Here is a 5,744-nt window from a genome sequence, read left to right as displayed (position 1 = left end):
TCTTGTTTCCTTCAGTTTCCATGACCAAGCCAAGTAAGGGTGGCATGGTACAGAAAATCCCCCCAATTTGTTTCTGGTATCTACATATGACTTGTACATACTCCTCTTGCTTGACACGATGAGGAATCTATCTTTCTTATGAAGGATAACCAACATTCCCTGCTTCACCCAACCCATGACTCTCACTGTTAACATTCCATTTCAAGCTATCACATCATTTTTGACCTTCAAAGCAAGATCTATTAGCCAATGGAAATATATATATATATATAAAATCTTATAAAAATAAGATTCAGGGGGATCTCAGACTGTGGTCCACTTCATTAGAAATGGTCACATGCTATTGGCTTACAGTTCTTAATCAGTTTCTCTTTGTCATTTGGGTGTCATTGTTCCCCACACTGATATTTATTCAAAACTAGTCTTCCCTTCCCTTGTCCAAAGTCTTCCTGACTCACTGGCAACTCTAACTGACTGTTTAATACTGAAATCAGTTTTCATTATTTCTAGGGTCCCTCAAAATATGGGAATTTTGGACAATCACCTCAGTCTAGGTAAAATTCAGCTCTGAAAACCCATGGCAGAATCATGTGCAAAGATGCAAATAAAATTAGAGATCTGAATGCAAATTATTCCCATTCCACCTATTCCAGTCTCTCTCTGATAATAAAATTCTTGCTGTAAATGGAGGCTCAGTAATAGCCCAAAGATGATCATCTCTGTTCAGTTGTTGTCCCAGAAAACTGAGCAGAATTTTACCATTGTGGCATCATGAATAATGTATAAGAATAACAAAACCACCTTAATTTGTATGGCATTGTAAAGAGTATAGAGACCAAAAAGATATATGACTTTATGTGAATAAATGAATTGATGATATTCATAATAATTTTGAGAGATAGGTAAGGTCAATGTCAATATTCTTATTTTACAAATGAGGAAGCTGAATCTCAAAGAGATTAGGCTATTTACCTAAAATCATACAAATAAATAATGTCACAGTAAAATGATAACTGTCAAAGAGTGAAAAATAGTGAGAAGTATTGACTTTCTTTGTATATTTTACATATAAACTTAAGTCTGGAGTGCATAATCTGAGATTCAGTCCTGGTTGATAGTAAATTTCAGGGCAGCTTAAAGGAAGCCAATTAACCCTATGCCAGTTTTCTATGGACATTGATCAAAGTAAATAGAGCATTTCTTCTTCATCATCTTCTTCCTCCTTCTTCTCCTTCTTCTCCTCCTCCTCCTTCTTCTCCTCCTCCTCTTCCTCCTCCTTCCTTCTTCTCCTTCTCCTCCTCCTCCTTCTTCTTTTCCTCTTCCTCTTCCTCCTCCTTCCTTCTTATCTTCTTCTTCTCCTCCTCTTCCTCCTCCTTCCTTCTTCTTCTTCCTTCTTCTCCTCCTCTTCTTCCTTCTTCTCCTCCTCCTCTTCTTCCTCCTTCCTTCTTTATCTTCTTCCTTCTTCTCCTCCTCCTCCTCCCCTTCTTCTTCTCCTCCTCTTCCTCCTCCTTCCTTCTTCTTTATCTTCTTCCTTCTTCTCCTCCTCCTCTTCTTCCTCCTCCTCCTCTTCCTCCTCCTTCCTTCTTCTTCTCCTCCTCTTCCTCCTTCTTCTTCTCCTCCTCCTCCTCTTCCTCCTTCCTTCTTCTTTATCTTCTTCCTTCTTCTCCTTCTCCTCCTCCTCCTCCTCCTTCTTCTTCTCCTCCTCCTCCTCCTTCCTTCTTTATCTTCTTCCTTCTTCTTCTCCTCCTCCTCCTTCTTCCCTCTTATTCTTTATCTTTTTCCTTCTTCTTTCTTCTTCTTCTTCCTTCTTCTTTCTTATTCTCCCTTCTTCTTCTTCTTTCCTTTCTTTCTTCCTTCTTCATCATCATCATCACAACCCACACCATCACCAGCACCTCCACCAGAATTGTCAAAATTGTCATTCATAAAATGAAGTCTCACCTTCTGCATAACCCTTTTCCTAATTCCCTCAGAATTTGCCTCCCTCCAAAATGTTTTATTAATTTTGTATCTTATATTATTTGTATGTACTATATAAATACACACACCACACACATGTTATATTGTACATACATGCACATCACATGTACATATCTTATAAGTATGAAATTGTTTTATATCGCATGTATATTGCATAAATACACATAAAGGATGTCCCCAAAGTCTTTCTGCACTAAGATTGGGAACATAATGTATATTATAACATTTATGTATATTATATATTATATCAATACTATATGTATATCTATGTGTATATGTGTGTGTGTGTGTGTGTGCAAATATACACATACTATGTTCCTCATAGAATTTAAACTCTTTAGAGACATAGACAGTTTCCTTCTTTGTCTAGTACAGTGCCTATCACAGAGTAGGCACTTAACCAATGCTTGTTAACTTTTGATTACCATCATCATCCACTATGAATTGTTAAGCACACCTAGAATTCATATTATTTTTCTTCTTATAAGTTATACTATCTTGTTCTCATCTAAAAAATCCACACACATAGTAAATCCATCTTTATAAAGAAGTTATTACAATGATAATCTAGTAACCTTCAAAGTCATTTATTTTGAATAGTGAAGAATGGAGAAAATATTCTGTGTTAGGTAAGAAGAAACCCAAAGTTCTAATCTTAGCACAGATTATTGGATGAACTTGGACAAGTTGAATGACCTCATGGTTGTGCCTCAATTTGTAAACTAGACTCGAGACAGTGTTCTGCCTTCTCTGTAGGACTTTTGGAGAATCATTGAGGTCACATAAGTAAATATTTCTCTTTGACTTACCTAGAAGATGGGAATTTTTTAAGCATTAAGTATTATTGTTACACCTTTGGAATGCTGAGGAAAAAGTGCTTACACTTATGTTATTCTAAAAGAGAAATGACCTATTTTAGACACTCCTTGTCCTCACTAAGGGGCTTTGGTTTGACTCTACTGCTCTTGGAGATTTTTATTTTTTTGCAGTTGACTAATGTGGAAATATAAATAAACTCTTGCAGCAGAGGGTTTGTGGGTGAGAAGGCTTGGCATGGGTGCAGGCTCTCAAGCTGTGCTTCTGAAGGGGGTGAAGGCTAAAAGCTGTTTAAAGGGTGATTTTAAATTCCCTATTGGACAACTCAAGAAGATGATTCATTGTAAAAAGGAGAGATTTTTGAAGGGTTTATAGGACATAAATTAGGTAGGATTTCATTGAATCTCTGATCTTTTACACCCTCTGGTTTTTTAAGATATACATGAAAAAGAAAGGTTTGGAGCATTGTACCCTTATTGTTATGATTAATATATAGTAGATTAATTTGACACATTTCAAATGAAATATTGAAGAAACTGCAAAATCAATTTACCTGTTCCCTCCTTCCAATTTAATCTTCAATGAAAATTCTTTGAACAGTTTCTTCATGAGCTAGGGATCTTTATATTCTATCTAATTATTAAGTATTAATTTAAATTATATATTTATTTTATTTAAATTATTATAAATTTTTACCAAATCAGTAATAACATCATTTATAGAATATTTTGTGGTCTGAAAGGCGCTTTAGACATATATCATTTTGTCCTCACAACCCATCCTAAGAGACAGGTACCATTATTATCTTTACTTTCCAAATGAGGAAACTGAGGTGAAAAGTGATAATGATTTTATCAGGGTGATTTTTTTTTTTAGTTTTTTTTGCAAGGCAAATGGGGTTAAGTGGCTTGCCCAAGGCCACACAGTTAGGTAATTATTAAGTGTCTGAGACTGAATTTGAACCCAGGTACTCCTGACTCCAGGGCTGGTGTTTTATCCACTGTGCCACCTAGCCACCCCAGCTATCAGGGTGATTTTAATAAGTTTTTGAGGAAGGATTTGAACTCACATCTTCCTGACTCTAAATCCAGCTCTCTATCCACTGTACTACCTTGCTTCCTGATACAACCTTGCATCCTTCTTTATTTTTTTATGAGTGCAGTGTGTCTCATCACAATTTTTAAGAATATTAATAACTTACATGGTACTTATTTAATTAGTGAAATTCAAGTTGGAATGAAATGAAAAAAGATAATAGTAATTAACTCATGAATCTCAGTAGTTCAGTTCAGTTTTCACAAGTTCATAGATTTAGAGATGGAAGGGAGCTTAGGGGTCACTGAATTTTTATATTCATTTTATAGCTGAGCTAACTTAGGTATAAACAATAGAAGGGACTTTCCTGGACTCACACAAGTAGTATAAGAGGTAGGATTTGAAACTAAGTATTCTTGATTCCAAGTCCAAAATTTTATCTACTATGGCATGCTGCATCTCAACAAACCTTTCTTGACCATGCATGTGTTTTTATAAAAAGAGTCAGCATGGAACAGAGCACTGGTTTTGAAGTCCAGAAGACTTCAGTTCAAGTGCTGCCTTTGGCCATATTGTCTTTATGACACCAGGTAAGTCATGCCACCTATAGGTGAGCTAGACAACTCTCTAAGAACAAGGACCAATATACATTGGTAGAAAAAACTTCCTTATCTGAACTTCCTTATATCATGAAATTCATTTCTAGTTTTCCCACAAGAAAAATACCTAAATCCAGAGGCATTCTGGTAGACCTCAGTGGTTTTAGAACAACTTTCATCTTTTTTTTTTCTCAATTTCTGGGTCAACAGAGACCAAAGCATGACAGGTCTTTTGGGCTGAAATTAAATTCACAACTGTGTGCATTTGGACATGGTCTCAGATTGGTTTTTATTGACTTCAATATTTGCTAGTTTCTTGAATTGGATGAAATTCCAGACAGAAAAAAAATACAAAATCCTTACTTACTTGAAAATTTTACATCATTGGAAAAATAATTCAAAAAAATTATTGAAAAAGTAGGTCTCTTTCCCTATGCAAATATAAACTTCAATGAAAACTAGATTGGAACTCAGTTATGTTATGGATCCTAAAGGTTATTCTAGTAAGTTGAGAGAAAGATTGTTTAGAAGACTGGGTCATCAAAATGAGTTTTGAATGAAAAAGGAGGTACAGTAGAAGCAGGACTCAGCCTGGAGTCAGAAAGACTCAGATTCCTGAGTTCAGATTCAGTCTCAGACACTATATAGCTGTGTGACCCTGGGAAAGTCACTTCTGTTTGCCTTAGTTCTTCATCTGTAAACTGAGCTGCAGAAGGAAATGACAACTAAAATAGTGCCAAACCCAAATAGAGACAGAAAGAGTTTAATACAACTTACACAACAGAATAGCTTAGCTCAACCTTGAAGGAATTTGAGGATCTAAAAGGTGAAGGTGAGAGGGAGTACAATGGAGAGATGATGAGGGAAGACAGTCTTTAAAGACAATGAGATGAGGGTTGTCTAACTTGGGGGAATCTAATAACTACACTGCAAGTGTAGTTTCATTGAAATATTGAACTGCATGAAGGAGTAAACAAGAACATATAAACTGACTAGACGGCCAACTGGGAGCCACACTGGTGGTTTATACATTCAAGTAGAAGACTGAGGAACTATCAGCTTCCTTGAGTGAACTTCAAAGGAAGGAGCTGTCTATCTTTCTTGGCATTCCAGATGTCGAGAACAGTTCGGCACATAGTAGACACTTAATAAACGTTGACTGATTGCCTGGCTCGTAGGTTGAAAACCGGAACACATCAAAAAGAACTGACTAGTCAGAGTAGAGTAAATCCAATATACAGGACCCTCCCAGAACAAAAGGGAAGACGTACTGTGTGGGAAGACAATTGGATTTTTGAGTCAATGGACTTAGTT

This window comes from Macrotis lagotis, chromosome 5, assembly GCF_037893015.1.
Source record: "Macrotis lagotis isolate mMagLag1 chromosome 5, bilby.v1.9.chrom.fasta, whole genome shotgun sequence".
In the NCBI taxonomy this organism is placed as follows: Eukaryota; Metazoa; Chordata; class Mammalia; order Peramelemorphia; family Peramelidae; genus Macrotis; species Macrotis lagotis.
The sequence above is the reverse complement of the archived record's forward strand: the minus strand, read 5'-3'. Positions refer to the sequence as shown.